Raw genomic sequence first — 26,241 nt, 5'->3', positions numbered from 1 at the left:
TCCCGGGACTCCAACTTGACTTGGCGGGCGCGATAGAGCGCCAACAGCCTCCGCAGCATCCGCTCCTCCTCGGGCTCGCCGCTGCTGCTTCCCGGCGCGTCGACGATCGACAACCCGGCGGAGGCAAGCACCTCCCCATCCAGAACTTCTCCTTCCACCGGCGCCCTGGAGCTTGACGCCCAAGGGAGCTTGATGAATATGCCCTCGCCAGCCTTAAGATAGGCGCCGGGCTGGGGCTCCTTGGAGCCTGATGCTGCGGCAGCGGCAGAGGGATCGGCGGTCGGTGCAGTGCCTGACACTCCTGCGGCCTCAGGTCCGTCAGTGCGATCGCCAGATCCCCCGCCAGCTTCCTCAGCAGCAGCCTTGGCAGCCTCTTCGCTGGCGGGCACGTCAGCGCCAGCTCTTTCTTCGGTGGTCGTGGCATCATCAGTATTGCCGCGCGCGTCCTCCTCGCCGCCCGCCTCGGTCTCCATCGGGTCCGCGGAGGGTGGGTCTGACGACCGGAGAAGAAGGAGAAATCAAACAAGTATCCGAGAAGAGAAATCAGCAGAAGACTACAAGGAAAGTTTCGGGCAAGAAGGACTACCTGTGCTAGGATCTGCTGTCGTGACCTCCACCACCGGGGGATCGTTGGCGCTGTCCCTTGCCGGAGACTCCTCCCTTGCCGGAGATCGCTTCCTTGCCGGAGAACGCTCCCTTGCCGGGGAGTCCGCCCTTGGCGGCGTAGTCGAAGCAGACGACGAGTCGGAGGTGACTACCACGCTCTCCTGATGAAGCTGTTCTGCTCCTGCACAAACAAACCAGTGATCAGATGTCAACAAAGGAAAAGAGCGACCACGCGCACCCAGAAGCAGAAAGTAAACCATATACTTACGCTGGGGGCTGCGCTGGGGGCTGCTCTGCGAAGTGATAGCCGGATCCGGCAAGGTGGTCTCGGGCGCGCCTCCTGATGTTGCAGTGGGCTCGTCCTCGATGACCACCACCTGAGCCTTGGCCCTCTTCGCCGCCCTCTGGGCCAGAGTCCTGAAAAGGAAGAGTCCAGGGTGGGTCAGATCAGATGCAAGACAAGATCAGCAAGTTGAAGAACTACAAGAACAAGCAAGGGAATCTTACTCTTCTTCTTCTTCCTCCTCGTCGGAGCTGAGCGCGGAGAGGTCGAAGTTCGGCCCACTTTTGGCACGACGAGGTGGAGGGGTGGGATCCCTTGACCGCTTGGCGGGGACTGCGCCAGCCCGAGATGACCTCGCCCCAGTGGCCACTGCGGCGGGAGGCGCACCCGCGGCAACCGTACTTGCCGCGGCGGAGCGCGTCGCGCGGCGCTGCGGCTGTTGACCAGCTTGCCGCCCTGCTACGTCCCCGATCCTGCGGAGGCGCCTTCTTGGCTGCGCTGGGGGCTGCGTTCTGGGCCCTGTTCCCGGCAAGCTCCCCGGAGATGGCGGGTCGCTCGCACCCTCGGCGGACTCACTCAACTCGGCGTCGGGCGCGGCAAGCTCTTCTTCGTCTTCGGGCCACTCCCGCTCAGCAAGACTCATCGCCAATGCCGCGTCCGCTTCCTCCACTATGAACCCAAATTCACCCGCGGCTGCGGCTGCCGCCGCCTCTTCCGCCCTGGTGGCGATGCACTCCATCTCTTGATCAGTGGTGTCGCGGGTGAGGAGCTTCTTCTTGTCAGCATTGACCGCCACCTCCACTAGGCTGTCGAAGAACTGCTGCACGACGTCGCCGGCGGGCTCTTGCCAAGTTGGAGCGATCTCGTGCGAGTCACACAACGGCATCATTGCGCAGATGCGGTCGTGCGAGGAGTTGTTACACAGAGGCACGACACCTGCCGGCAACCTGAACCACTCGGGATGCTGCGGGTCGTGCTTGAATATTTCCTTAAGTATCCCGTCCAATTCTATGACGGTGAAATTGAAGTTGAGGCCTGGGCGCAACCTCATGATGTCTGTCGGGCCTCCAAATTCCCAGGCGGGTCTCCCCTTCGCCTGCAGAGGGGCGATGCGGCGGCGGAGGAAATCTGCGCCGACAGCTCCTACAGTCAACCCGGCAAGCCTGAGGCGCAAGATCCGGGTGGTGGCGATCTTCAACTTGTCATCGTCCGCGGATAGAGCGCTCCAATCATTGCCTCGCATTGCTGGGGCTTGGCGCAGGGCGGTGAACGGCTGCGAGTTCTCCTCTACAACCCAGCACCAGTTTGCTCTCCACTCATCCCACTTGCTGCGGAGCTCCCCCTCCAGATAGGTCTCCTTCTTGCCGGCTCGCGAGATCCAGGCGATCCCCCCGGCAAGGGTTTCCCCTCTCTCGACACGGGGCATGAAAAAATGGCAGAAGAGAGCTACGTTGGGGTGGACTCCGGCAAAGTTTTCGCATAGATGGGAGAAAACTGCCATGGTCAAGACGGCGTTGGGGGTAAAATCAAGGAGGTGGAGCCCATAGGTGTTCATGATATCACAGAAGAAATCAGAGAATGGCGGGCAGAGCCCGCAGTAGAAGAACACGGCAAAGAAAGGGTACCCCGCCAATTGGAGCCTCTTGCGAGGTGATGGCGGAGAGTACCTTTGTGCGCGGATGCGCCCGTGTCTCCGTCGACCAGAAGAGATAGTACCACTCCCTCAGATCCTTTGCGGAGAGCTCGGGGAGGAAGGTGGCCCGCTCTTTCCGCAGCGCCTCAAGCCGCTGCGCTTCGGTCGACTTCACAGCTTTCGTGGCCTTCCCCTTTCCGGGCTTCGGAGCCATGGCGGAGGCGGTGGGGGAGATCGACGGCGCTAGTAGTGGCGGCGGCGACGGGAGCGGAGCGCTGCTCTCTTTCGACTTTGGAAGCGGAGGAGGGCGGCGGAGATTTCTGAGATTGCAGTAGCAAATGGCGAAGATAGGGGAAATACCCCTGTTTCCCCTGCTTATAAGGAGGAGGGGGCGGACGTTGCGCTCTTTCCGAATAAAGAACCACCCACGATCTCCCCCACGACGCCGTGATTGACGCGCGCCGTTGCGGGGGGTGCGGTGGATACGGAGCGAGATTTGGTGTGGACCCAGGCCACGCGTGCCCGTGCACTATTTTGGGCCTGGCCCAACAGCGGTCGGCACCGTGTGTGGCCTAGGCCCGGGGGCTCCTGTCGGTGTACTAGAGTAGGGGTACCCTAATATCCCGAACTCGTGCACGGGCAGTTGCAGCGCCCCGCGGCAAGGCTTGCCGGGTAACCGCCAAGACCCTCCGTGGCTCCCTTGAAGACCATTCAAGAACAAAGTACTCAAACCAAGGCCCCGGCAAGAGGAGCTTCCCGGGAAGGCCAACCCAGGCCCCGGCAAGAGGATCTTGCCGGGAAGAGACAAGACCCCGGCAAGAGGAGCTTGCCGAGAAGGCCACTCAAGGTAGACTAAGAAAGCTTGCCGCGACGCGCCCTGCGTCCCGGCAAGGCCCGGTGAGCAACAAGCTCCCAAACACGACAAGACGACGACCGCGGCAAGGAGCTTGCCGCGGGAAACCCCCACTTCGTGCCCGCGCTCCAGCACACCTGCTAACGTGTCGCTCTAGGACTCTCCCAAGCACACGTGGCAGGAGGCCGTGCAGCTAGGGGTGCGCGGTGGCAAGCGGAGATGAAGAGAAGGCCATCGTGGCAAACGGTGGCGCTCCTAACGGTCACTCTTTGCACTGTTTAGGCAACTCAGACAGGCATTCAATGCCCTTGTCCCCTGCCGTCAGAGTTAGGTAGGGTGCACTGTATCCACAGTAGCGGTAGCTGCACCTACCGCATCCTTTTCCATTTTACCCTTCTAGTCTACGTTGCCACCTGTCGGTGACCCCTTGAAAGTATAAAAGGAGGCCCAAGCGCAACGTAGAAGGGGTTCGGCCTGTTCGGCTCATTCGAAACACCAGAAACACTCCCACGCTCAGTCTGGCAGCGTCCATCGCTCCTGAGCAAGGATTCAATACACATAAACAAGCAGCAGTAGGGTTTTACGCATCCGTGCGGCCCGAAGATGGGTAAAACCGCCCGCGTGTACCGCCTCGATCCGCTCTTTGTGCAACCTCCGCCTCCCTCCGAACCGAAAGGGGCCCTGTCCCCATAGGTGTTGGTGGATCAGCCTCCCCGACAGTCTATAAAGAATGCAGCAACATCCATACTTCCCTAGATCCAAAAATTATGAAATAAAATTACCACTGTAGTAAATTTATCAGAGCTTAATATGCAAAAGGTTTCAACATTTTATCACATTCATACTTTTCTAGGGAATTATTGCAACAACGGTAAACTTTCTGTTTTCAAACAGCAACATGTGGACTTCTAATATAGGCATAGTAAAGGCTATCAATGCCACTTTTATTGAAATAAAAGATGCAAAACATTGTTCTAAATAACAGCAAGTAAAACTAAATAAAATAAATAAGACGCTCCAAGCAAAACACATATCATGCGGCGAATAAAAATATAGCTCCAAGTAAAGTTACCGATGAACGAAGACGAAAGAGGGGATGCCTTCCGGGGCATCCCCAAGCTTAGGCTCTTGTCTATCCTTGAATATTACCTTGGGGTGCCTTGGGCATCCCCAAGATTAGCCTCTTGCCACTCCTTATTCCATAGTCCATCGAATCCCTACACAAAACTTGAAATTTTCACAACACAAAACTTAAGAGAAAACTCGTTAGCTCCGTTAGTATAAGAAAGCAAATCACCATCATAAGGTACTGTAATGAACTTATTCTTTATTTATATTGGTGTTATACCTACTGTATTCCAACTTCTCTATGGTTTATAAACTATTTTACTAGCCATAGATTCATCAAAATAAGCAAACAACACATAGAAAACAGAATCTGTCAAGAACAGAACAGTCTGTAGTAATCTGAATCAAACGTATACTTCTGGAACTTATAAAATACTCAAATAAATTGCTAGACGTGAGGAATTTATCTATTAATCATCTGAAAAAATAATTAACTAAATATCACTCTCCAAATAAAAATGGAAACAATTCTCGTGAGCGCTAAAGTTTCTGTTTTTTACAGCATGATCAGCAAGACTTTCCCCAAGTCTTCCCAAAGGTTCTACTTGGCACAAACACTAATTAAAAGCATAAAACCATATCTAAACATAAGCTAGATGAATTATTTATTACTAAACAGGAGCAAAAAGCAAGGAACTAAAATAAAATTGGGTTGCCTCCCAACAAGCGCTATCGTTTAACACCCCTAGCTAGGCATGATGATTTCAATGATGCTCACATAAAAGATAAGAATTGTAACATAAAGAGAGCATCATGAAGAATATGACTAGCATATTTAAGCCTAACCCACTTCCTATGTATAGGGATTTTGTGAGCAAACAACTTATGGGAACAATAATCAACTAGCATAGGAAAGCAAAACAAGCATAACTTCAAAACTTTAAGCACATAGAGAGGAAACTTGATATTATTGCAACTCCTACAAGCATATATTACTCCCTCATAATAATTTTCAGTAGCATCATGAGTGAATTCAACAATATAACTAGCACCTAAAGCATTCTTTTCATGATCTACAAGCATAGAAATTTTATTACTCTCCACACAAACAAAATTCTGCTCATGAATAATAGTGGGAGCAAACTCAACAAAATAATTATCATGTGAGGCATAATCCAATTGAAAACTAAAATCATGATGATAAGTTTCATGTATATCATTATTCTTTATAGCATACAAGTCGTCACAATAATCATCATAGATAGCAACTTTGTTCTCATAATCAATTGGAACCTCTTCTGAAATGGTGGATTCATCACAAAATAAAGTCACGACCTCTCCAAATCCACTTTCATCAATATAATCATCATAAATAGGAGGCATGCTTTCATCATAATAAATTTTCTCATCAAAACTTGGGGGACAAAAAATATCATCTTCATCAAACATAGCTTCCCCAAGCTTGTGGCTTTGCATATCATTAGCATCATGGATATTCAAGGAATTCATACTAACAACATTGCAATCATGCTCATCATTCAAATATTTAGTGCCAACATTTTAATGCATTCTTCTTCTAGAACTTGAGCACAATTATCGGAATCCTTATTCTCATGAAAGATACTAAAAAGATGAAGCATATGAGGTATCCTCAATTCCATTTTTTATAGTTTTCTTTTATAAACTAAACTAGTGATAAAAGAAGATACTAAAAGACTCGATTGCAAGATCTAAAGATATACCTTCAAGCACTCACCTCCCCGGCAACGGCGCCAGAAAAGAGCTTGGTGTATACTACATAACCTTCTTCTTCTAGACGTTGTTGGGCCTCCAAGTGCGGAGGTTTGTAGGACAGTAACAAATTTCCCTCAAGTGGATGACCTAAGGTTTATCAATCCGTATGAGGCGTAGGATGAAGATGGTCTCTCTCAAGCTATCGTGCAACCAAATAACAAAGAGTCTCTTGTGTCCCCAACACACCCAGTACAATTGTAAATTGTATAGGTGCACTAGTTCGGCGAAGAGATGGTGATACAAGTGGTATATGGATAGTAGATATGGGTATTTGTAATCTGAAATTATAAAAACAGCAAGGTAACTAATGATAAAAGTGAGCGTAAACGGTATTGCAATAATAGTAAACAAGGCCTAGGGTTCATAATTTCGCTAGTGTAAGTTCCCTCAACAATAATAACATAATTGGATCACATAACTATCCCTCAAAATGCAACAAAGAGTCACTCCAAAGTCACTAAAAGCGGAGAACGAACGAAGAGATTATGGTAGGGTACGAAACCACCTGAAAGTTATTCTTTCCAATCAATCCATTGGGCTATTCATATAAGTGTCACAAACAGCCATAGAGTTCGTACTAGAATAACACCTTAAGACACAAATCAAACAAAACCCTAACGTCACCTAAATACTCCAATGTCACCTCAAGTATCGGTGGGTATGAGTATACGATATGCATCACACAATCTCAGATTCATCTATTCAACTCGCACAAAGGACCTCAAAGAGTGCCCCAAAGTCCCTACCGGAGAATCACGACGAAAACATGTACCAACCCCTATGCATAGGTTCATGGGTGGAACCGGCAAGTTGATCACCAAAACATACATCAAGTGAATCACGTGGTTTCCCATTGTCACCACAGATACGCACGGCAAGACATACATCAAGTGTTCTCAAATCTTTAAAGACTCAATCCGATAAGATAAATTCAAAGGGAAAACTCAGTCCATTACAAGAGAGTAGAGGGGGAGGTGAAACATAAGATCCAACTATAATAGCAAAGCTCGCGATACATGAAGATCGTACCACCTGAAGAACACGGGAGAGAGAGATCAAACACATAGCTACTGGTACATACCCTCAGCCCCGAGGGAGAACTACTCCCTCCTCGTCATGGAGAGCACCGGGATGATGAAGATGGCCACCAGAGAGGGATTGCCCCTCCGGCAGGGTGCCGTAACGGGTCTAGATTGGCTTTCGGTGGCTACGGAGGCTCCTGGCGGCGGAACTCCCGATCTATTGTGCTCTCGGATGTTTTTAGGGTATATGGAGATATATAGGCGGAAGAAGTACGTCAGGGGGGCCACGAGGGGCCCACGAGGGTGGAGGGCGCGCCCAGGGGTGGGCGCCCCTACCTCGTGGCCTCCTCGAAGCTTCCCTTACGTAGACTCCAAGTCTTCTGGGCTTCTTCTGATCCAAAAATAAGTTCTGTGAAGTTTCAGGTCATTTGGACTCTGTTTGATTTTCCTTTTGTGCGATATTCTAAAACAAGGTAAAAACAGAAACTGGCACTGGGCTCTGGGTTAATAGGTTAGTCCAAAAAATAATATAAAAGTGCATAATAAAGCCCATAAACATCCAAAGTTGATAATATAATAGCATGGAACAATCAAAAATTATAGATACGTTGGAGACGTATCAACATCCCCAAGCTTAATTCCTGCTCGTCCTCGAGTAGGTAAATGATAAAAACAGAATTTTTGATGTGGAATGCTACCTAACATATTCATCATGTATTTCTCTTTATTGTGGCAAGAATATTCAAATCCATAATATTCAAGACAAAAGTTTAATATTGACATAAAAACAATAATACTTCAAGCATACTAACTAAGCAATCATGTCTTCTCAAAATAACATGGCCAAAGAAAGCTATCCCTACAAAATCATATAGTCTGGCTATGCTCCATCTTCACCACACAAAATATTTAAATCATGCACAACCCCAATAACAAGCCAAGCAATTGTTTCATACTTTTGATGTTCTCAAACTTTTTCAATCTTCACGCAATACATGAGCGTGAGCCATTGACATAGCACTATAGGTGAAATAGAAGGGTGGTTGTGGAGAAGACAAAAAGGGGGAAGATAATGTCACATCAACTAGGCATATCAACGGGCAATGGAGATGCCCATTAATAGATATCAATGTGAGTGAGTAGGGATTGCCATGCAACGGATGCACTAGAGCTATAAATGTATGAAAGCTCAACAAAAGAAACTAGTGGGTGTGTATCCAATTCGCTTGCTCACGAAGACCTAGCGCATTTTGAGGAAGCCCATCATTGGAATATACAAGCCAAGTTCTATAATGAAATATTCCCACTAGTATATGAAAGTGACAACATAGGAGACTCTCTATCATGAAGATCATGGTGCTACTTTGAAGCACAAGTGTGGTAAAAGCATAGTAGCATTGCCCCTTCTCTCCTTTTTTTTATTTTTTTTATTTTTTATTTGGGCCTTCTCTTTTTTTTATTGCCTATTTTCTCTTTTTTTATTTGGGCTTCTTTGGCCTCTTTCATTTTTTTTATTTTCGTCCGGAGTCTCATCCCGACTTGTGGGGGAATCATAGTCTCCATCATCCTTTCCTCAATGGGACAATGCTCTAATAATGATGATCATCACACTTCTATTTACTTACAACTCAAGAATTACAACTCGATACTTAGAACAAGATATGACTCTATATGAATGCCTCCGGCGGTGTACCGGGATGTGCAATGATGCATGAGTGACATGTATGAAAGAATTATGAATGGTGGCTTTGCCACAAATACGATGTCAACTACATGATCATGCAAGCAATATGACAATGAGGAAGCGTGTCATAATAAACAGAACAGTGGAAAGTTGCATGGCAATATATCTCGGAATGGCTATGGAAAAGCCATAATAGGTAGGTATGGTGGCTGTTTTGAGGAAGGTAAATGGTGGGTTTATGGTACCGGCGAAAGTTGCGCGGTACTAGAGAGGCTAGCAATGGTGGAAGGTGAGAGTGCATATAATCCATGGACTCAACATTAGTCATAAAGAACTCACATACTTATTGTAAAAATCTATTAGTTATCGAAACAAAGTACTACGCGCAAGATCCTAGGGGGATATATTGGTAGGAAAAGACCATCGCTCGTCCCCGACCACCACTCATAAGGAAGACAATCAATAAATAAATCATGCTCCGACTTCATCACATAACGGTTCACCATACATGCATGCTACGGGAATCACAAACTTCAACACAAGTATTTCTCAAATTCACAACTACTCAACTAGCATGACTCTAATATTACCATCCTCATATCTCAGAACAATCATCAAGTATCAAACTTCTCATAGTATTCAATGCACTCTATATGAATGTTTTTATTATATCCCTCTTGGATGATCATCATATTAGGACTAGTTTCATAACCAAAGCAAATTACCATGCTGTTTAGGACTCTCAAAATAATATAAGTGAAGCATGAGAGTCCATCTATTTCTATAAAAAAACCACCACCGTGCTCTAAAAATATATAAGTGAAGCACTAGAGCAAATGACAACCTACTCCAAAAGATATAAGTGAAGATCAATGAGTAGTCGAATAATTATGCAACTATGTGAAGACTCTCTAACATTTAATAATTTCAGATCTTGGTATTCTACTCAACCAGCAAGCAAAGCAAAATAAAATGACATTCTAATAATAGCAAACATCATGTGAAGAAGCAAAAACTTAGGATCAACCGATACTAACCGTTAGTTGTTGAAGAAGAAAGGTGGGATGCCAACCGGGACATCCCCAAGCTTATACGCTTGACACTTCTTGAGATATTATCTTGGGGTGCCTTGGGCATCCCCAAGCTTGAGCTTTTGCGTCTCCTTAATTCCTCTCATATCACGGTCTCCCTAAATCTCCAAAGCTTCATCCACACAAAACTCAACAAGGACTCGTGAGATAAGTTAGTATAAACCATTGCCAAAACCTTATCATACTCTACTGTAGAAAATCACTAAAATTATTATTCAACATTGCATACTAAATGCCTCTGCATATTTAATAGTCCTATCCTCAAATAGAATCATTAAAGAAGAAAACATATGCAAACAATGCAAACATAACAGCAATCTACCTAAACAGGATAGTCTGTAAAGAATGCAGCAACATCCATACTTCCCTAGATCCAAAAATTATGAAAGAAAATTCCCACTGTAGTAAATTTATCAGAGCTTAATATTCAAAAGGTTTCAACATTTTATCACATTCTGACTTTTCTAGGGATTTATTGCAACAGCGGTAAACATTCTGTTTTCAAACAGCAACATGTGGACTTCTAAAATAGGCATAGTAAAGGCTATCAATGCCACTTATATTGAAATAAAAGTTGCAAAACATTGTTCTAAATAACATAAAGTAAAACTAAATAAAATAAAAAAGACACTCCAAGCAAAACACATATCATGTGGCGAATAAAAATATAGCTCCAAATAAAGTTACCGATGAACGAAGACGAAAGAGGGGATGCCTTCCGGGGCATCCCCAAGCTTAGGCTCTTGGCTATCCTTGAATATTACCTTGGGGTGCCTTGGTCATTCCCAAGCTTATCCTCTTGCCACTCCTTATTCCATAGTCCATCGAATCCTTACCCAAAACTTGAAAACTTCACAACACAAAACTTAACAGAAAACTCGTAAGCTCCGTTAGTATAAGAAAGCAAATAACCATCATAAGGTACTGTAATTAACGCATTATTTATTTATATTGGTGTTATACCTACTGTATTCCAACTTCTCTATGGTTTATAAACTATTTTACTAGCCATAGATTCATCAAAATAAGCAAACAACACATAGAAAAAAAGAATATGTCAAGAACAGAACAGTCTGTAGTAATCTGAATCAAACGTATACTTATGGAACTCATAAAATTCTCAAATAAGTTTCTGGATGTGAGGAATTTATATATTAATCATCTGCAAAAACAATTAACTAAATAGCACTCTCCAAATAAAAATGGCAACAATTCTCGTGAGCACTAAAGTTTCTGTTTTTTACAGCATGATCAACAAGACTTTCCCCAAGTCTTCCCAAAGGTTCTACTTGGCACAAATACTAATTAAAAGCATAAAACCATATCTAAACAGAGTCTAGATGAATTATTTATTACTAAACAGGAGAAAAAAGCAAGGAACTGAAATAAAATTGGGTTGCCTCCCAACAAGCGCTATCGTTTAACACCCCTAGCTAGGCATGATGATTTCAATGATGCTCACATAAAAGATAAGAATTGTAACATAAAGAGAGCATCATGAAGAATATGACTAGCATATTTAAGCCTAACCCACTTCCTATGTATAGGGATTTTGTGAGCAAAAAACTTATGGGAACAATAATCAACTAGCATAGGAAAGCAAAACAAGCATAACTTCAAAACTTTAAGCACATAGAGAGGAAACTTGATATTATTGCAACTCCTACAAGCATATATTCCTCCCTCGTAATAATTTTCAGTAGCATCATGAATGAATTCAACAATATAACTAGAACCTAAAGCATTCTTTTCATGATCTACAAGCATAGAAATTTTATTACTCTCCACACAAACAAAATTCTTCTCATGAATAATAGTGGGAGCAAACTCAACAAAATAATTATCATGTGAGGCATAATCCAATTGAAAATTAAAATCATGATGACAAGTTTCATGGATATCATTATTCTTTATAGCATACAAGTCATCACAATAATCATCATAGATATCAACTTTGTTCTCATAATCAATTGGAACCTCTTCCGAAATGGTGGATTCATCACAAAATAAAGTCATGACCTCTCCAAATCCACTTTCATCGATATAATCATCATAAATAGGAGGCATGCTTTCATCATAATATATTTGCTCATCAAAACTTGGGGGACAAAAATTATCATCTTCATCAAACATAGCTTCCCCAAGCTTGTGGCTTTGCATATCATTAGCATCATGGATATTCAAGGAATTCATACTAACAACATTGCAATCATCCTCATCATTCAAATATTTAGTGCCAAACATTTTAATGCATTCTTCTTCTAGAACTTGAGCACAATTATTGGAATCCTTATTCTCATGAAAGATATTAAAAAGATGAAGCATATGAGGTATCCAGAATTCCATTTTTTATAGTTTCCTTTTATAAACTAAACTAGTGATAAAAAAAGAAACTAAAAGACTCGATTGCAAGATCTAAAGATATACTTTCAAGCACTCACCTCCCCGGCAATGGCGCTAGAAAAGAGCTTTATGTCTACTACACAACCTTCTTCTTGTAGACGTTGTTGGGCCTCCAAATGCAGAGGTTTGTAGGACAGTAGCAAATTTCCCTCAAGTGGATGACCTAAGGTTTATCAATCCGTAGGAGGTGACATGAACGGGACCGGCCCGCCAGACAGAGCTCAGTCGTTGGATTTATCAACGCCGCAGGGACGGACCCGAGCACAGACGCCGTGCCTAGCCTTCTTATGCGAAGGATCCTGAAGAAAGACGATCGGCGCGCAGCTCCCATGGTGGGTGATAATCAAGCAGGTAATGACCATAGATAGCTTATGCATGGAAAGCAAACTAGCTTAGGTAAATGCAAGAACGATACATGCCACTGGGTCGGACCCGAGCGGCCTGGGGATAATGCAGCCCGAGGGGCACCCCCAGCATGGTAAGCTAAAGACATAAAAAGGATACATGTCGTAGGGATAGTGTCACATCCCTAGCTTCTGGTGCTGCCTAGTGTTTGCATCTTGCTTGCATCATGTTTAAATTTCTGAAAGTTGAATTGGGGAAAGCTGAAAGCCTCAGAAATCATTTTAATAAAGGGGCAAGAACCCTAAAATTGTAATCAGTGAATCCAAAATACCCTAGAAATAGTTCTAAGAATTTTGGAAAGAGTTATAAATCAAACCAAAATTTTGGAACATTTCTAAGGAATTATTTGGGCTCTGATTTTAAATCAATATTTTATTTGGATTTGGATTTATATTCTTAACATATGGAATATAATTTCAAATAACTCTGAATGAGTTTATGTGCTTTTGGATAACTCCAATGTGCAACATATAAATATTCAGGGGATTTTTGTCACTGGTTTTGGATTTGTTTTATTTGAAAACAGTGGCAAAAGAGATTAAATAAAACAAAAAACAGAAGGAAAATAAAACAGAACACAACTTACCTGGCGCTCTAGCCCACCTAGAGGCCCATCTGAGCTGGCCGGCCCAGCCCACCTCCTCCACTCTGTCGTCTTCCTCCCCCTCGCCCCGAAGCAGCTCGGTGGCGAGCACCGACGCCGCCCTGGCCACCTCCTGCTTGTCACCGAGGCGCCCCCGACACGTTTGGAGACGCCCCGTAGCCCCCTCTGTCTCTCCCCTCGCTCTCTTCTCTCTGTCAACCTCTTTCCCCTCCTCTGCTTCCTCTTCTGAGCGCGCCCGAGAGCGCCGCCGTGGACCACCGCAACCACCGCCTCTCCCTCCTCCCCTTGAGCAGTTCAGGAGCTCCGAATCATCGCCGTAGCCCTCTCCGTCGACTCAGGCGACCGGAGGAGCCCCGACGCGTCGTCCTCGACCTCATCTTCTTCCTCGGCCATGGGAGATTGTAGCCGGGATTCGGACGCCGTCAAGCCTTCCTCGAGCATGCTGACCCTCTCCCCGTCCTCCCTGTGAGCTACTGCGTCTTCCCCCCTCTCTTCTCTCTCTACTTTTGCGCCCCAGCTAGCTTCACCGCCGTGCCCGAACCTCGCCGCCGCCGTGCCATGTCGCTGTCGCAGCCAGAGCTACCTTCGTCCGCTTTTGAGCATGTCGCCGTTCTCACCGTGCTCTCAGGAGCCAAATGCATGCACCAGCTCCTTCTCCTGTGCACCGCAGCGTCGTCCTCACCGACGCCGAACTCCGGCCGCCGCCTTGCTCGCCGCCGGCGCTGCTCCTGGCCACCCTGCGGCCTCTCGTACGGTCCTTTGGATGCGGACGAGCAAGAGCTACTCCCCGGTGCCCTTAGCTCGCCAAACCACCAACCGTAGCTCAAATCCGAGCCGAGCCGCCGTCGTTTTGGTCGCCGCCGGCAAGGCTCTGGCGACTGCCGACGTGGCCGTCATTAGCGGCTAATCGCGCCTCTAATTAACCTCCAGTGAAACAGACATCCGGGCCCCACCGCCTAACTGACTGGCTAACTAAATAAGATTAAGTTTAATCTAATTCTAGTGGGCCCACATATCAGTTTTGACTATGCTGATGTGGCCGTTGACCCGACCCCACATGTTTGTGACTCTAGCCAGCGCTGTGTCACTGACCTACGGGTCCCACCGGTCAGGTTTGACCCGGACAGTCCTGTTGACCCTACTGACATCACCCTGACGCATTGCTGATGCAATAAGTCATTTCTGGGTTAAAAATAATTCAGAAAATTCCAGAAAATAGTATAAACTTTAGAAAATCATAGAAAATAATCTATAACTCCAAATGAAATAATTTATATATGAAAAATGATCAGAAAAATCCAAAGAATCTGAATATGGCATTTTCATGAATGTTTGAACAAGTTAACATCACTGAATAGGACAATTCATGATTATGGAATAAATGGTAATTAGTTTTGGAGTTGGAATTTGCTATAGGTTTGAATTCCACTTCAATGAACATGACTAACCGTTGCATTAGGTCAATTCAGTACTTTAATATGACATATCATTCATATGATTGTGCATTGCATTGATTGTGGTTCCTTTTGTGTTTGCTGGTGGTTGCTCCCCCCTCAGTAGACGTATGTTTCGGCAATATGATCGATGACACCAATGAAGAGTTATACTATCCTCTGAAGTGCCAGGCAAGCAAAACCCCCTTGTTCATTCCGATACAATCCCACTCTCTCGCTCCTGCTCTCTTTTACTGCATTAGGGCAACACCGTTTCAACTGTTACATGCTGCGGTAGCTGAACCTTTTCCTGTGCATGACCTGTCATTGCCACAGTAAATAGTTGAAACCCACTAGCATGAGTAGGAGTTGTTTTTGCCCTGATGTTCCTACTCATTCATGCTTGTTTGTCACGCCTACTACTGCTTAGAGTTGAGTCAGGTCTGATTCATTGGGGATGAATTGGAATGTGGTGAACATGTCCTACTGTGTGTGAGCTAAGTGTGTGAACATGATTTGGTAAAGGTAGCGGTGAGAGGCCATGTAGGAGTACATGGTGGGTTGTCTCATTGCAGCCGTCCTCAGGAACTGAGTTCTGTGTTTGTGATCCATGAACAGTTACTACCACACATTGGGTTCCGGTAACTCGGCCCCTCTCAGCTTATTAATCAACTCGATCTTTGTCCAGGAGTTGCAACTAGTTTCTGGTGGTTGTAGGTAGTGTTAGTAGTCTACCAAGTGGCACCCGGTACAGGTGGGCTTGGGACAGACTAGGCACAGTGGCACGGTGTACCAAGTGGCACCCGGATGGTGGGCTTGGGAACCCTGCACACATTGTTTGGGGCCGTGAGCAACACCCCGGCCGGGTCTCCTTGCGGATGGAACCCGAATAGGCGATAAACCTGTACTAGAGACTTGTTGGTTAGTCAGGTCGTGGCCGACGCCCTCGCCCGGTTTCCGCTTGAAGGTTGCCGAGGAACATGACGTGTACAAGGTGATAAGTGGCGAGAGCGTGTGTGAAGAAGTACACCCCTGCAGGGTTATCATTATCTATTCGAATAGCCGGATTCCTCGGATATGGAAACTTGGACCCCTTGCATAGTTCATAGACAAGCGAAAGTGGATACTTTAAAATGCGCAAGATAAGTGTGAGTGCTATGGATGGCGTTCTCGCAGGGAGACGGGAGCGGATCCATAGTGGTGTATTGGTATGGTGAATTTGTGGACTTGTGTGCGCCACCTCAAAGAGTTACTTGCAGTCGTAGTTCAGGATAGCCACCGAGTCAAAACTGGCCTGCTGCAGTTAAACTCCACCACCCCCTTTGTTGATACCGATGCATATGTAGTTAGTTCTGATGTAAGTCTTGCTGGGTACATTTCTACTCACGTTTGCTTAATTTATGTTTTGCAGAGAGACTTCAGTCCCACTAGTAGTTCCGCTTGGACTTCGACGTTTAGCTCGTTACCTCAGCTACGATCTTGTACCTTGGGAGGGTCTTGTAGATAGTCAGGCTTCTCAGCCTTTTTCATTTGTAGATGTCTGTACTCAGACATGTTAAGCTTCCGCATGTGCTTTGACTTGTATGCTCTGAATGTTGGGTCGTGAGACCCATGTTTGTAATATCTCGCTCCTCGGAGCCTAATGAATAAATACTTGAGTCGTAGAGTTATGTTATGATGCCATGTTGTATTTACACATATCGAGCATATTGTGTGTATGATTGAAATGCTTGGTATGTGTGGGATCCGAGAACCTAGTTGTTTATCCTTGGTAGCCTCTCTTATGGGGAAATGTAGTCTTGTGCTTCCATGAGCCATAGTAGTCCGCTATAGCCCGGTTCACCGGAGTCCTGCTAGCCCAGCACTACTGCTCCGGAACACTTGACTGGCCGGCATGTGATTCACTTTGTTCTTGTGTCTGTCCCTTCGGGGAAATGTCACGCGGTGACATCCGGAGTCCTGCCTAGCCTGCTACAGCCCGGGTTCCCGGAGTCCTGTTAGCCCAGTGCTACAGCCCGGATTCGCACGCTGCTGACCGACATGCTCGATGTTGATTCATGTATGCCTGTCCCCGTAAGTTAGTGCCACCTTGGGTTCACGACTAGTCATGTCGGCCCAGGTTCTCTGTCATATGGATGCTAGAGACACTATCATATACGTGAGCCAAAAGGCACAAACGGTCCCGGGCCATGGTAAGGCGACACCCGTGGGAATACCGTGCGTGAGGACGCAAAGTGATATGAGGTGTTACAGGCTAGATCGGTGTGACTTAGAATCAGGGTCCTGACAGCTTTGGTATTAGAGCTTGACTGCCTGTAGGATTACCAAGCCATTCTGGTCGAAGTCGTGTCTAGAAATGCTTTAGTTATATAAGGGAATTGATTGCGGATGGGAACATAAGGCTCTTTTTACTCCTTATCCTCATGACCTTCTGATCTGAGTCATCCTCTTCTCTTCTATGGGGATTAAGAACTAGGCCTTCTCATCTATCTATCAGGATGATGAGTTACTATGATAGAGGCTTATAGGATTGATGGATTCAAGCCTTAGTTCAGTTTCTACTACTTCCGTGTGTTCATAATTGGTCTCAGAACCTTGATATTGTGACGTTGAGTGGTTATGCCACTATTTTGCAAGATGTCTCAACTATTTTTGAGCAATTACAGCCGTTATGCTGTCCGAGTCATCCCAGGTTTCTAAATAGTCCGATGCATTTGCAAATCCCTTCTTTCCGTTCTCGATGTTCCTTTGGGCCAGATTAAGCACACTAATCGGTCTGTTGAGGTACTCCGTTGCCTTTATATGTATGTTGGAGTTAGTATTATGGCCCTAGGTGTCTCAGAAGATTACCTAGTAATCTAGCTATGTTTTGTGTTCCACGTGTGATGATTCTGGCCATCATTCTTGAAAGCATCCTGTGATGCCATTTAGTAGTAGGTATTGTACTCCTGTGTTCTTGACCCAAGAATCACTCTGTTCACTTCGTGTTGATATTGCTGCTAGTTCCTTTAGGATATTAGTAACCTTTGCGATAGTCCTCAAGGTCCATGGTATTTCCTTCTTCCAAATACCATGAACCATTAAGGCAGAAGTTCTTTGAACCAAAAGATCACCATTAGATCACTCCTGAGGAGTTCTCCATTCATAATTCTGACTCTGCCAGTCCTACCTCTTAGCATGGGTTATCCGGAAGAAATATGTTGAACTTGTTCGACATACTAACCTATGCATCCACAACTCAGAAAGTTAATATATTCCTTGAGTTGTCCCCCTTTAGTTGTATTCCGACCTTAGCCTATCAGTTGATAGTCAAGAGTATGTGTGCATTCGTGTTTATCGGTGCCTTTTACTCTTGTGGTCCATCAAGCCATTCTATTCCAGAATGACTAGGAGAAACAAACTCCAGTACCTCATCCATTTCTAAGAATGGGTCAAAGCAGTTATATTCTGCAGATCAAATGCAATCAAGCTTTTGAGTCTGTTCTACCCTGAAGTATTACCCACTTTATGTCAAGAATATCATGAGAATTGCACCATCTCTTATGAATTCTTGATGCAGTGATACTTCTTGCCATAATTTTTCATTCCTCGGTCCCATGTTGTCGCAACCGGAATGCCGACAAGTGAACTATGATGTGTGAAATAAATACTCCTAGTAACTCTGCTGCTTAGTAGTTAATGGACATTAATATCATTCTTAGTGTGCTGATTATTGAATCATCACCCTAAGGTTGATCGTGCTACCTAGTCCTTATTTCTGGTGCACTCTTCGATCAATGAGTTAGGATTTTCAACCCCTTTCTTATTGGATCATATCATCTTGCCTCGAAAGCAAGATCGTTCTCGAGCATAGTTACATATCGGTGGTTTGTGATGTTCCGAATATCTTCTCGGAAGTATTACCAGGTTGACACCTGACCGCTATGTTGAGTTCGTGATCATGCTGGTTTTCCTCCAAACCACCCATTCTCCAAGAATTTGTGTTGGATACCCCTGAGCTAGTTGATTAAGCTAAACAACAACTTGGAGAGTTGGAGGATAAAAGCTTGTCTGACTTAGTTCGTGTCACGGGATATCTTTTGTGTGTGTGTTTAAGAAAGATGATATCTCCGTCGGTTAGTCCTCGTGATCAGTTGTTGGATCTATTGCCTTGTCAAAACTTTGATTTGAGTATGGGCTATCGTCAAGTCAAATCAGAACCAATGATGTGCGTAATGTTGTCTTACTCGTGGTTGGTTCCTCGAGCATACACCATTACATCCTTTGGGTCTGATCAATGCTATCGCCGTGTTCACATGATGGTGGAAGTCTAGTGATATGGAAATTCCGATGAGTTGCTGTTGAACCCATCAGCAACATTTTGTCTCCCCCATGATTCAAGTTGAACATCAACCTAGCATTGGAAACTTTGTAAGCAATGCCTTCGTGTTCTGTTCATGAAGCTTATGCTTGGATGGAAGAAGTGACTTCCTCAAATTCATGTGCATTTGGAGCAAGTTGCCGCCATAAGTTCGAGAAAGATTGTTTTGTTCCTCTGGTACCATCCCAAGTTAGTTATGCATACGTGCGAAGTATTCTATGGTTTGGTAGATTAATTACCTCCAGTCCATATGTGTCCCTAGCACACCAAGCCACTGACTGATTTTTTCTAGGAGAAGGAGTTAAGTGCTAATCCATGGTAATGCACAAGACCTCGATATCCTCGATGATGGTTCCCTACCTGAACTCGGTAGTGTTTCATTATAAGACTACTACGTGGTCATGCTTGTCTGGGACAGTGTGTTCACATGTTTGTAGCAGAACCAGCTCATGTTTTGGAGCTTACCACCGTAGTCCATTTCCCGAGAATCCTGCAACGTCATCTCGTCGACTTGTGTTGCAAACTTTCTTTTTTCTCTCTAGACTTGATGAGTCTGGAATATCCTGACACCAACCAGATCTGAATCTCAGGCAGATATGATGGTTGGAGCATTTTCCAAGAACTATAATATTGGTCTCTCGATAACCGGTAAAGTGGATGTCGTGGCCAACACATCCAGCCGGAAGACCTATTATTGTAGTATCTCGATTGAAGAAAGTTGGCCACCTCCCCATGAGGATTTCATAGGATTTACCTCCATAGTTAATCCTTACGGATTCTTGTGCTCCTGAAGTCTGACCTTTTACTTGATGTTCTATATATCAAACCATATCTATGAATGGGATACACTAGCACATCAAGGAGAACATTAGAAGCGGAATGCTATATGTCTCTCGGTCGATCATCCAGATTTTGTTCCCTTGGCCTCGCTAAGGTGAAATCTAAGAAAGTGTTATCTTCCTTTGCATCTGCATCATCCATCACCATTCATCATGGTGGTATGTTGTGTTGCCAGGATCCTTGACACGGATATTGGTAAAACCTTGATGAATATGGAGATGCTCAAGTTCTTGAGAGCACGTGTAAGCACTAGGTTTTACCGTTGGCATTAACTGGGATTTGCTTCCAGTTTCCTCGGTTATGTTATAACCTTTTCAAACAATGGACTCACTCTCGACTGTTGAGTTCTTCCCCAGTTACCAGAATCATTCCCAACATTTGCATTTTGTTCCCAGCTTGCACCTCAGTAGTTGTTGTTCAGGATCATCTTCAAAAGTGGACTCACCATGGGCCCCTTCCAATTCTGGTGATAAGCAAAAATCATCCATTGCGTTGTCTTCAACAAGGTAGTCCACATCATCCATTCTACTCTCGGTATGCCATCCCTACTTACTCCGTCAAACGATTGCTTGAGATTTCCCTAGGCTGGTATAGAGAATTTTATTGATCTATGTACCAAAGGTAATTCTTTTTGCCGCTTAAGGGAATAATTCCATGAGTCACCTTTCCTGAGGTGCCCCGTTATGGAATCATGGCAATTTTTCCTTGCTACTCTGAAACCCTCGTCAAATTGTTTCTTCCGTCCCTCCTGATGCATGTTTTGCCTCTCAGCTCCAGAGATGTTTCTATGTCTCATTCAGTGAGTTGATCTTGTGATAATTAAGATGATCCTAAGTTGCTCAAACATCAGGAAGGTCGACTCTTTTTAAATTCTCCCTTTCTACTCGTTGTCATGTTGGATGTAGTTCTCAAAGCAAGACGTCGAGATCAAGGTGATGCAATGAATCAACATCCTCGAGAAAGACATCTGGATCGTGAAGATTGTGTTAGCTTGTGTCCCTCTGTCTTTTTACCTCACTACTTGAATCTCGGGACGAGATTCTTGTTTAGTAGGGGTGAGCTGTCACATCCCTAGCTTCTGGTGCTGCCTAGTGTTTGCATCTTGCTTGCATCATGTTTAAATTTCTGAAAGTTGAATTGGGGAAAGCTGAAAGCCTCAGAAATCATTTTAATAAAGGGGCAAGAACCCTAAAATTGTAATCAGTGAATCCAAAATACCCTAGAAATAGTTCTAAGAATTTTGGAAAGAGTTATAAATCAAACCAAAATTTTGGAACATTTCTAAGGAATTATTTGGGCTCTAATTTTAAATCAATATTTTATTTGGATTTGGATTTATATTCTTAACATATGGAATATAATTTCAAATAACTCTGAATGAGTTTATGTGCTTTTGGATAACTCCACTGTGCAACATATAAATATTCAGGGGATTTTTGTCACTGGTTTTGGATTTGTTTTATTTGAAAATAGTGGCAAAAGAGATTAAATAAAACAAAAAAACAGAAGGAAAATAAAATAGAACACAACTTACCTGGCGCTCTAGCCCACCTAGCGGCCCATCTGAGCTGGCCGGCCCAGCCCACCTCCTCCACTCTGTCGTCTTCCTCCCCCTCGCCCCGAAGCAGCTCGGTGGCGAGCACCGACGCCGCCCTGGCCACCTCCTGCTTGCCACCGAGGCGCCCCCGACGCGTTTGGAGACGCCCCGCAGCCCCCTCTGTCTCTCCCCTCGCTCTCTGCTCTCTGTCAACCTCTTTCCCCTCCTCTGCTTCCTCTTCTGAGCGCGCCCGAGGGCGCCACCGTGGACCATCGCAGCCACCGCCTCTCCCTCCTCCCCTTGAGCAGTCCAGGAGCTCCGAATCATGGCCGTAGCCCTCTCCGTCGACTCAGGCGACCGGAGGAGCCCCGACGCGTCGTCCTCGACCTCATCTTCTTCCTCGGCCACGGGAGATCGCAGCCGGGATTCCGACGCCGTCAAGCCTTCCTCGAGCACGTTGACCCTCTCCCCGTCCTCCCTGTGAGCTACTGCGTCTTCCCCCCTCTCTTCTCTCTCTGCTTTTGCGCCCCAGCTATCTTCACCGCCGTGCCGGAACCTCGCCGCCGCCGTGCCATGTCGCTGCCGCGACCAGAGCTACCTCCGTCCGCTTTTGAGCATGTCGCCGTTCTCACCGTGCTCTCAGGAGCCAAACGCATGCACCATCTCCTTCTCCTGTGCACCGTAGCGTCGTGCTCACCGACGCCGAACTCCGGCCGCCGCCTTGCTCGCCACCGGCGCTGCTCCCGGCCACCCTGCGGCCTCTCGTATGGTCCTTTGGATGCGGACGAGCAAGAGATACTCCCCGGTGCCCTTACCTCACCAAACCACCAACCGTAGCTCAAATCCGAGCCGAGCCGCCGTCGTTTTGGTTGCCGCCGGCAAGGCTCCGGTGACTGCCGACGTGGCCGTCATTAGCGGCTAATCGCGCCTCTAATTAACCTCCAGTGAAATAGACATCCGGGCCCCACCGCCTAACTGACCGGCTAACTAAATAAGATTAAGTTTAATCTAATTCTAGTGGGCCCACATATCAGTTTTGACTATGCTGATGTGGCCGTTGACCCGACCCCACATGTTTGTGACTCTAGCCAGCGCTGTGTCACTGACCTACGGGTCCCACCGGTCAGGTTTGACCCGGACAGTCCTGTTGACCCTGCTGACATCACCCTGACGCATTGTTGATGCAATAAGTCATTTCTGGGTTAAAAATAATTCAGAAAATTCCAGAAAATAGTATAAACTTCAGAAAATCATAAAAAATAATCTATAACTCCAAATGAAATAATTTATATATGAAAAATGATCAGAAAAATCCAAAGAATCTGAATATGGCATTTTCATGCATGTTTGAACAAGTTAACATCACTGAATAGGACAATTCATGATTATGGAATAAATGGTAATTAGTTTTGGAGTTGGAATTTGCTATAGGTTTGAATTCCACTTCAATGAACATGACTAACTATTGCATTAGGTCAATTCAGTACTTTAATATGACATATCATTCATATGATTGTGCATTGCATTGATTGTGGTTCCTTTTGTGTTTGCCGGTGGTTGCTCCCCCCTCAGTAGACGTATGTTTCGGCGATATGATCGATGACACCGATGAAGAGTTATACTATCCTCTAAAGTGCCAGGCAAGCAAAACCCCCTTGTTCATTCCGATACAATCCCACTCTCTCACTCCTGCTCTCTTTTACTGCATTAGGGCAACACCGTTTCAACTGTTACATGCTGCGGTAGCTGAACCTTTTCCTCTGCATGACCTGTCATTGCCACAGTAAATAGTTGAAACCCACTAGCATGAGTAGGAGTTGTTTGAGCCTTGATGTTCCTACTCATTCATGCTTGTTTGTCACGCCTACTACTGCTTAGAGTTGACTCAGGTCTGATTCGTCGGGGATGAATTGGAATGTGGTGAACATGTCCTACTGTGTGTGAGCTAAGTGTGTGAACACGATTTGGTAAAGGTAGCGGTGAGAGGCCATGTAGGAGTACATGGTGGGTTGTCTCATTGCAGCCGTCCTCAAGAACTGAGTTCTGTGTTTGTGATCCATGAACAGTTACTACCACACATTGGGTTTCGGTAACTCAGCCCCTCTCATCTTATTAATCAACTCGATCTCTGTCCAGGAGTTGCAACTAGTTTCTGGTGGTTGTAGGTAGTGTTAGTAGTCTACCAAGTGGCACCCGGTACAGGTGGGCTTGGGACAGACTAGGCATAGTGGCACGATGTACCAAGTGGCACCCGGATGGTGGGCTTGGGAACCCTGCACACATCGTTTGGGGCCGTGAGCGACACCCCGGCCGGATCTCCTTGCAGATGGAACCCGAATAGGCGATAAACCTGTACTAGAGACTTGTTGGTTAGTCAGGTCGTGGCCGACGCCCTCGCCCGGTTTCTGCTTGAAGGTTGCCGAGGTACATGACGTGTACAGGTCGATAAGTGGCGAGAGCGTGTGTGAAGAAGTACACCCCTGCAGGGTTATCATTATCTCTTCGAATAGCTGGATTCCTCGGATATGGAAACTTGGACCCCTTGCATAGTTCATAGACAAGCGAAAGTGGATACTTTAAAATGCGCAAGATAAGTGTGAGTGCTATGGATGGCATTCTCGCAGGGAGACGGGAGCGGATCCATAGTGGTGTATTGGTATGGTGAATTTGTGGACTCGTGTGCGCCACCTCAAAGAGTTACTTGCAGTCGTAGTTCAGGATAGCCACCGAGTCAAAGCTGGCCTGCTGCAGTTAAACTCCACCACCCCCTTTGTTGATACTGATGCATATGTAGTTAGTTCTGATGTAAGTCATGCTGGGTACATTTGTACTCACGTTTGCTTAATTTATGTTTTGTAGAGAGACTTCAGTCCTGCTAGTAGTTCCGCTTGGACTTCGACGTTTAGCTCATTACCTCAGCTACGATCTTGTACCTTGGGAGGGTCTTGTAGATAGTCAGGCTTCTCAGCCTTTTTCATTTGTAGATGTCTGTACTCAGACATGTTAAGCTTCCGCATGTGCTTTGACTTGTATGCTCTAAATGTTGGGTCGTGAGACCCATGTTTGTAATATCTCGCTCCTCGGAGCCTAATGAATAAATACTTGAGTCGTAGAGTTATGTTATGATGCCATGTTGTATTTACACATATCGAGCATATTGTGTGTATTATTGAAATGCTTGGTATGTGTGGGATCCGAGAACCTAGTTGTTTATCCTTGGTAGCCTCTCTTATGGGGAAATGTAGTCTTGTGCTTCCATGAGCCATAGTAGTCCGCTACAGCCCGGTTCACCGGAGTCCTGCTAGCCCAGCACTACTGCTCCGGAACACTTGACTGGCCGGCATGTGATTCACTTTGTTCCTGTGTCTGTCCCTTCGAGGAAATGTCACGCGGTGACATCCGGAGTCCTGCCTAGCCTGCTACAGCCCGGGTTCCCTGAGTCCTGTTAGCCCAGTGCTACAGCCCGGATTCGCACGCTGCTGACCGACATGCTCGATGTTGATTCATGTATGCCTGTCCCCGTAAGTTAGTGCCACCTTGGGTTCACGACTAGTCATGTCGGCCCGGGTTCTCTGTCATATGGATGCTAGCGACACTATCATATATGTGAGGCAAAAGGCGCAAACGGTCCCGGGCCATGGTAGGGCGACACCCGTGGGAATACCGTGCGTGAGGACGCAAAGTGATATGAGGTGTTACAGGCTAGATCGGTGTGACTTAGAATCGGGGTCCTGACAAATAGGCCCACGCGACCTGGAATAATGCAGCCCGGGGGGCGCTCCCAGCTGAATGAACTTGGAAAATGTCACTTGGTTTTGTTGTCGAAGGAGCGTTGGGGTAGCTGAAGGTGCGCGATGAAGAAGTCGCTCCTCATGAGTTGCCAAGACCCTGAGCCTCGGGAGGCTCTGGGGGCACAGGTGGCCTCCTAAGGACCGTCTCCATCTCCGCCAGGTCCGCGTGATGCCTGGCCTGCTGGATCGCCAGGATGCTCCGTAGATTGCGCTAGAAGGCGGCTGCCATGCTCGGCAGGCCAAACGGCATGCGAACATAGCTATGAGGTGGACCCTCACACCGGCCAGCACATGACGGCCAGAAGCGCTCCTAAGATGCGGCCCTGTTGAGCCCTAGGATGTCAATGCAAATGCGCAGCGCACCACCCTCGCCTGGGTGGGGAGGTACACCAGGTGGGCGGCGGTCGCCGCGTATCGCCCTTGCTTCGTGAAGCTCCTGGGAGGCCTTGATGATGAACTCCTAAGCGCCAGGCGCTCCTCGCCCGGTGCCCTTCTGAGGGAAATGTGCCGTGAAGCACGCCTCCACGTGGTGCCCGAGCGCCTCCCTCGTGATGTTGGCCAGGTCTGAGGCCCTCTAGAAGAGATCCCCCGAGCCCTGCCCGAGGAGGGCGCCGGGCACACCTTCCTATGCGAGGAAGGGAGGCGCCCCAGGTGCAGGCGCTGATCCTGATGTGGCACCGCTCCCTTGAGGCCTTGTGTGGAGTAGCTGCTTCTTCTTCTTGGGGGTGGCCTCAGGGGGATACATGCCCTTGCTGTCAGGGTCTTCGATTGCTGCGGCTTGGAAGGCGCGCTCGAGGGAGCACACTGCGTCTCTTTCTTCACAGGGGACTGTGA

The sequence above is a fragment of the Triticum dicoccoides genome, chromosome 1A, assembly GCF_002162155.2.
Source record: "Triticum dicoccoides isolate Atlit2015 ecotype Zavitan chromosome 1A, WEW_v2.0, whole genome shotgun sequence".
Lineage (NCBI taxonomy): Eukaryota > Viridiplantae > Streptophyta > Magnoliopsida > Poales > Poaceae > Triticum > Triticum dicoccoides.
This window is presented reverse-complemented; position numbering follows the sequence as displayed.